Source organism: Rana temporaria, chromosome 6, assembly GCF_905171775.1.
Source record: "Rana temporaria chromosome 6, aRanTem1.1, whole genome shotgun sequence".
NCBI classification, from domain to species: domain Eukaryota; kingdom Metazoa; phylum Chordata; class Amphibia; order Anura; family Ranidae; genus Rana; species Rana temporaria.
In genome coordinates this window covers 25,253,809-25,259,979 of record NC_053494.1, presented here as the reverse complement: position 1 = coordinate 25,259,979, position 6,171 = coordinate 25,253,809, and the positions used below count along the sequence as shown (strand labels likewise).

At 46.1% G+C, this 6,171-nt stretch overlaps 1 non-coding gene across 1 annotated transcript; it reads left to right on the top strand.

Annotated features, from left to right (window-relative positions):
* The first annotated feature begins 3,220 nt into the window (after positions 1-3,220).
* LOC120944493 lies at positions 3,221-3,376 on the top strand. Its single transcript, XR_005750395.1, has one exon. It is a non-coding gene; the product is annotated as a U1 spliceosomal RNA (small nuclear RNA).
* The last annotated feature ends 2,795 nt before the right edge of the window (positions 3,377-6,171 follow it).

The following is a 6,171-nucleotide window of genomic DNA, read 5'->3' as shown; positions in this document are numbered from 1 at the left end:
TATTTCCTTGACGGGGATGGAGAAAATTGGCTTGTCGAGTTTCTCGACGGCTTCACAAGGAACTCGACGAGCAAAACGATGTGTTTCGCCAGTCGAGTTTCTCGGTCGTGTGTACGAGGCCTTAGAGTGGAAGTCCAAGTCCGCAACAAATTCACAAGCATGGAATGTAAACAGGGCGCAAGATCGTCCACATACATTTTATGAAACTAAACGGGAAAGCCATCAGGTCCCAGAGTTTTATCAGATTGAAGAGAGGAGATGGCAACTTGAACCACTTTTAGCATAAGAGGGTCTCTAATCGGTCTCTATATGTACCAGTCAACACCGTAAAGTCAACCGTCAAGAGGTAAGTATTAAGTTCATCCGCAGTGTATGTCACCCTTGAGTTGTAGTCCTGCATAATAAGAAGTGAAACAATCCGTTATGGGCTCCAACTCCATAAGGACCACCCCAAAGAAAGCGACTATACAAGGGCACTCATAGCAGGAGACTGTTCACAGGCAAGCCAGGCTAAAAGCCTCTCATTTAGATTGCCTTATTCAAAAATCTCTGCGATTGCTGAAGTAACTTTTTCCTAGCCATAAACAGTAATTCATTAGACAAAACATATTGTTGCTCCAGGCTAGAAGCCTCAGCCTCTGCCTTACTTAGGTCAGCTTTCAAGTCTTTACAAACCGGGCCTATTAGTGTTTGATACTGTCCTCTACTGAAAGCCTTAAAGTCATCCCACACCATTGGTTCCGAAGCTGTGTCAGAGGTTGAGGCTCCAATATGTGGCCAATTGTGCCTGAAAAGCTTGATCTACCTCAGTATCAGCAATCCGAAATCTGGAAGTCTCCACAGCCTATCCCGGGTGCTCTGGGAGAGGAAGATTTGCACTAAGACATGATCTGAGATCCCTCTAGGCAAAATATCAGTCTGTTGGACCCTGGAGAGGAGAGGAACTCCTGCATAGGCCATATCTAGGTGAGAAAAAGTATTGTATGTGGCAAAGTGATAAGTATATTCTCTAGAGGCTGAATGTTTCCAACTCCAGACATCAGTAAGACTATAGGCCTCTGCCCAGTATGCTAGTTCAGAAGGGATGCCCCCGTCTGAGGAGAGCCTATCCACCCCAGGGTCCGGAAGCATATTAAAGTCTCCCATAATAAGAATATTGTCTGTGGAATAAGTGGCTACCAAAGAGACTATGTTATGAAGCAGTCAAGGTGAAGCAGGAGGGGGAATATATAGTCCTACCAACACAAGTTCCAAACCTACTATTACAGCATAAATTACGACATACCATCCATCTGGGTCCAACTCTAGATGTAAAAGTCGGAAGGGTAAGGACTTCCACAAAAAGGACACTAACCCCTCTGTCAAAATTAGAATAATTAGCGGAGATCTTACCGATAGTGCTTTCCCCTCACTGCCTACAGGCGGCATTTCCCTTTACATGGGCTAAATCCTCCATAAAGTACTTGGGTATCCAACTAACTGACCGCTTCGAGACCCTTTATCAAAACAACTACCCCGCTTTGATGGCAGCTGTCAAAGGAGACCTCAAGCATTGGACTAACACTGCTTTTACATGGCTGGGGCGAGTGAATAGCCTCAAAACGAACGTTCTCCCAAGGGTTCTTTTCTATTTACAGATGGTACCGGTGCCTTTGGCAAGTTCCTTTTTTTCAGAAATCACTAGCATGTTTTCTGAATTTGTGTGGAATGAAAAGCTATGAAAGTGTTGAAGCGCTCAAAAAGGGCCGGAGGTTTAGGCATATTGGATATTAGAAGATATTACAGGGCTATCGTTCTCCAGCAAATTCTTGTCATTTTCATACCCGATCCAGGATCTGGGTGACCTTGGAAAAATGCCTGGTGGGAAGAGACCTAGCCTACGCCCCGTGGCTAGCTAGGGAACACAGGGGGCTGTCAGATACCACCTCTCCCTTAAAGACCCAGACTCTTAGGGTCTGTGATAGGATTAACAACACATATTCTCTGGCCCCTGCTGGCTTGCTTGGGGGTTTCTGCTGGTTCCCCCCAGGGAGAACAAATAGCGTTCTTTAAAAAGTGGTTGGATGACTCTAATGCCTGTTGTGGCGAATTCATGGAGAACGGTAGATTGCTCACTCTTGAGACCCTTTGGGCCCACCATGGTAGCTTCCCCATGGACTTTTGGCAATACAAACAAGTCACTTCTTTGCCACGCTAGGTCAACCCATTAGATCTACCTTCCAGCTTACACCATACAAGCTTCTCTTTGTCGCAGAGGAGCCCACTTCATGTATGATTTCTGAAGTGTACCGTCTATTGGGCTCATATATATATATATATATTGTACTTCACTTTATCTTTTTGATTTACAGTACAGTAATACCTTGGATTGCGAGTAACGCGGTTTATGAGCGTTTCGCAATACAAGCTGTTTTTTAATCCTGATTTGATTTGCAAGCGTTATCTAGCAAGACAAGCAGGATTCAAGCCTCTGGGGCATGCAGTCCTGCATGTAGCGGGGTGAAGAAATGTGCTGGGGGTTACCAAGGCATGCTGGGGGGGTATGAAGACCTGCTGGGGTATACGGAGGTGTGCTGGGAAATACAGAAGATGCTGGGAAGTATAGAGGTGTATAGGGGGTGCGGAGGTGTGCTGGGAGTTACAGAGGTGTGCTGGAGGGGATAAGAAGGCTTGCTGAGGGCAAGGAGGTGTGATGACGGATAGTCCAGAGACCTTGAAGGTATTCTTTGGTATCTGGCACCAAGCCGCCAGTAGCAGATATTTTAACTACTTGCTGACCGGGCCACAGCCGAATGACGGCTACTGCGCGGTCGGCTAGTTCTGGGAGGGTGTCCAGGGACGTCCTCCCAAAATCACGCTTCCCATGCACCCCCCTGGGACGTGAAACGTCTGTGACCGCCTGGACCCACGCATCACGGATCGGGGAAGTGCCAATGATGATCGGGGGAGAGTCCGAATAACGGAGCGATCACTTGTCAACAAACTGGCGCATGTCCGGTTCAGCTCTCTCCTTACACGCTGTACACACCAATTGGTGAGGAGGGAGACTGCAACAGTACTCACCCTTGCCTAATCCGTGCCTGACTCATGCCCATCTGTGCCTCATACATGCCCATATGTGCCTCATTCATGCCCACCTGTGCCTCATTCATGCCCATCTGTGCTTCATCTGTTTTCGCAGCACCTGATTTTGTCGTTCTCACCTAAAAGAAGATTTGTAGTACTTACCTGGCAGGGGAGACACCATGATCATGAAGGTGGTTCTCCCAGGGCGAGGCTCGGCCATTGCACTCTAGGCCGTGCTGATCGTGGTGTCTTCCCTGTCGCTTCTCGGCCTTTTGGCTAGGATTGAGTGTGGTATCTGTTCTTATCAGTTGTCTGCGGGGGGCTGAAGCACCTCCTACATGGGGAGGGTGGATGCAATCCAAAGACGTCATTGCACCTGGAAGGATGGTTTCAGCAGGGACTACGCTGTGCTGCCCGACAGTTACTGGGGCCCATGGTTGAGTCTGAGCCATCTGGAAGGGTGCTTCTGGTGAGGATGGGTGCTGCGCTCGGTCTTGGTCTTTTTGCCGAGTTCTAGTCTGGCCTTCTGGCTGGCTGGTGTAAGTGCTATCTCTGTCAGCGATCCGGTAGGAGGAGCTGGTAATGCCCTGTGTGGTGGAACGGGGTAGGACCATGCAAATCTGCCGGGTTGACGGAGGGTCTGGAGGGGCTAGTATTGGTGGAGGCTGCTACCTGAGCGGCAGTTCTCCCCAAGAAAACCTTGAAGGGCTCTCTAGCTGGCAGGGGTGGAAGGCTGCACTGGCCGGTCGGGGGGTCGGATATGGAACGAAAAGCCTATGGTGCATGTGCCCCTGGAGTGGCAGTCCAGGAGTATCTGAAGATCACTGTGTGTGAGGGACACATTGATTTAAGATACCACGGTCACTGCACCAGATACACGCTTTTTTTAGCACCTGCCTCCTGGGCCGGGCCTTTTGGCTAGGACCGGAGGAATTTTTTATTCCTGGCCGGAGGGCCTGGTCATTGTTTATCACAATGACCACTTCTTTCACTCTCCTCTTCACTATCCCTTTCCCCCACTTTCTTTTATTTTAAGCCTATGTTTGTCACGTTTTTGTCTTATTTTTGTTTGTGCACGTTTTGTTCACTGTGAGATTATTAGGGTGCCGGTCCTCGGGCCAGCCCTGAACGTCTTGGGAGTGGGTGGACATGGCCTTCTGGCTTAGTTCGCCTGCTCTCATTGGGTCTCCCTTCGGGGGAGCCCCACCTAGTACTGGGAGGGTTCTGTTTCGGCAGTCCCTCCGAGGAAGTTGGGTCCGTGTTGGCTTCGGTTGCTCGGACCACAGTACCTCAGTCCCCGTCTGGAGCCTAACGCCCCGGGGGATCAGGGTTTGGGTTCCTCTTCACAAGAGGACCACTTGACGTTGCACCCGTCTGCATGTTTTTGTGAACACTCTTTATGTGTGTGCACATTTTTTCTGCACCGGGTGGAGTTTTTGGGTGTGTTCACACGCCATAGGCTTTTCAAAAAAAAAAAAAAATCTGTGCTTCAACTGTGCCTCATCCATGCTTTTTCAGCAATTTAAACTACAGGAGCTCCTCCACTGAAAAAGACTACATAGACCAGCCTTCGCTCCATATGTTCATCAATGAGCCTTGGCTGCCCATGACCCTATCACCGGTGGTTTGCAGGTTTTTCATACTTGAACCACCTTTGGTAGGTTTATTGCATTTTAGTCTAAATATGAGATCGGACATATTTTTGACCCCAGATCTCATATTTAAGAATACCTGTCGTGCTTTTTTCTATTACAAGGGATCTTTACATTCCTTGTAATAGGAACAAAAGTGACCCAGTGTAAAAATAATAAAATTAAAGTAAAAAAAAATAAGAAAAACAAAACAATATTTTTTTTAAAGCGCCCTGTCCCAACGATCTCGCGCGCATAATTGAATGCATACGTGTGCAGTGCCCGCATATGTAAACAGTGTTCAAACCACACATGTGAGGTATCGGCGTGATCGTTAGAGCGAGAACAATAATTCTAGCTCAAGACCTTCTCTGTAACTCAAAACATGTAACCTGTAGAATTTTTTAAACGTCACATATGGAGATTTTTAAGGGTAAAGGTTTGTCACCATTCCACGAGCGGGCGCAACTTTGAAGCGTGACATGTTGGGTATCTATTTACTCGGCGTAACATTATCTTTCACAATATAAAAAACCTATTGGTGGTGGTGCAGGTTTTAGGGGTGAGGAGGTGAGATAAAACCTCCTCATTGCCTATTAAATTCCCGCCAGACAGGAATTCGCTGATGATCGCTCTTCAGATGGCCAATGCTAATGTAAACCAGCTTTACCTTGGGTTGAGCATTTGTCCTGCACAGTATCTGGGTGGTCGCAGATAATTTCAGTTTATGGGTATTCTTTAAACAGTTGCTTTTGTAAAGTGTAAATGGGTCATGGTCTGGATACTCTCTTCCTTATTTCCAGTTATCACCTGCAGGCATTGTGTAATTTGAGGTCTTCTATCCTTCCTATTGACATGCAAAAACCTTTTCTGATGATCATCTATCTGGAGTATAACCTGTGTAACATGGCAGTGCTGCTAAGCTCCAAGAGATTAGATGAGATCTAGGTAATATCCAGGTGGATTGTACTATAAATACACAATGAATGGACCTGACAGAGACAGACAAAAAAATATAAACTAGTATTTTTCTGATAACACATAATAAAGGTGATCTATGTAAAAATCTGTATTTTTTTGCTAGAAAATTGCTTAGAACCCCTAAACATTATATATATCTATCTATATCTATATATATATATATAGATATATATAGATATATATATATATTAGCAGAGGCCCTAGAGAATAAAATGGTGGGTTTTGCAATTTTTTATGTCACACGATATTTGCACAGTGGTTTTTCAAGCGCAATTTTTTGGGAAAAAATACTCTTTAATTAATTTCAATGCACACAAACAACTTTTTATGGTAATAACTTGCGTATAAGCCTTTAAAATTAGCACTTTCGATTTTTCATGTTTGTGTCCCATAGACTTTAACCACTTAAGCCCCGGACCATTATGCAGGTTAAGGACCTTGCCCCTTTTTGCGATTCGACACTGCGTCGCTTTAACTGACAATTGCGCGGTCG